The following is a 1,531-nucleotide window of genomic DNA, read 5'->3' as shown; positions in this document are numbered from 1 at the left end:
CCCTAATCTCTCCTCCTCTCTCGACCAACCACGACTGCCGCCGCCGCCGCCGAACCCGTGCTGCATCCTCCCTCCCTCTCCCAAAAAAACCGTCGAAACCCTAATTTCTCCCCCCTCTCTCAACCAACCACGACCGTCGCGTCTTAGACCGAACAACCACGACCGCCACGACACTGTTGCCGAACCCCGCGACTAACCCAATCGAGCTCTCGATCTCCGTCAGGCCCCAAAAAACTAGAATCATCAACGAAGGTGCGTTCTTCCTCACGAGCTTTTCTAATTTTCTGATATATATACACTGAAGCTTTTGCAGAAGTCACCCCCTTTGTAGAATTGCATGTGGTTTTTGTAGTATTTTTTTTTTGCAATTTTCATGGATTCAGTGAGTGACAACAGACCTTGATTTTTCTTTTTTCTTTTTTTGCTTACATCTTGCACTCAAATAAGTTTTCAGGATCCAGATTAAAAATATAAAATTATTTTCCATGCTTTTATACATGAGGAATCTGCAAAATGGAAAGAACAATTTATGCTTATTTGATTTTTAAAAAAATCCACTTCATTGTTCATGTTGTATATGACAATGCATATAGTTATGTGTTTGACAATGTATATGACTGTTCTTGAAATGATAGTTACGAATCACCTTTCTTCTCTTGTTACCCACCATGTTGTCTATGTTGATGCATTGCAAGACTGCAAGCAAAGGGCTTCACTGTTAGCTAAGATAATATCAACATTCTCACAATACAATTTACTCTTCACCAGAAAGCATAACCGAACAAGAAAGCAACTCCCAGTTTAGTGTTATCCTCTGTTTATTTTCTTTTTTTTTATCTTTTCACAATGCAAATCTAGATTAAATATAAATTAAAATGCCCAATCTCATTTGAAGTTCAAATTTTTTATGAGAGATAATATGAAAATTAGAACTTTGTACTACTTAACTTTGGAATTCCGGCGCTTTCGAACATTTTACAACTACAAGAAACCAAATCCAAGTCCTTGTTGTAAACAATTTCGCGGACTTTACTTGTTGCGAGCTTCTTTCTTTGAATTTGATACACACTCTGATTGTCGATTGCCCTAACAAACTGCAACTTGTAGTTAAATCTGTCACACACTTCAGCCTCAAACTTGTAATAGATCTCATTCGTGTAAATATCAACCATTTGCTCCAAAAAGTCATGATTTATTCTAAGTTTAGGTTTCTCAATTACATCTTTGTGATCGGCCATCAACTACTCGTGACGTTGGCGCACTAGTCCCCTGCCAAACTGTATCATAAAATCCACCAATGAATTATTCTTCGAAACGAATTTCTTAAAAAATGCATGTCTACTTTCTGCTCGTTGACTACTTGACATGTCAGTTGAGAAAACGTGATTAACATATGCAGGAATCCATCTTGACCGCAGTTCATATTGGTCTAGCAACCACTTGCTTCCTTCTAATCCATTTTTCTTAATCAGACTTTCCTATTGTAAATCAAATTCTTCAGAAGTCTCCAATTTCCAAATGCAAGCCGAGA

This window comes from Asparagus officinalis, chromosome 4 (genome assembly GCF_001876935.1).
Source record: "Asparagus officinalis chromosome 4, Aspof.V1, whole genome shotgun sequence".
NCBI classification, from domain to species: Eukaryota; Viridiplantae; Streptophyta; class Magnoliopsida; order Asparagales; family Asparagaceae; genus Asparagus; species Asparagus officinalis.
Note: the sequence above shows the minus strand (reverse complement) of the source record.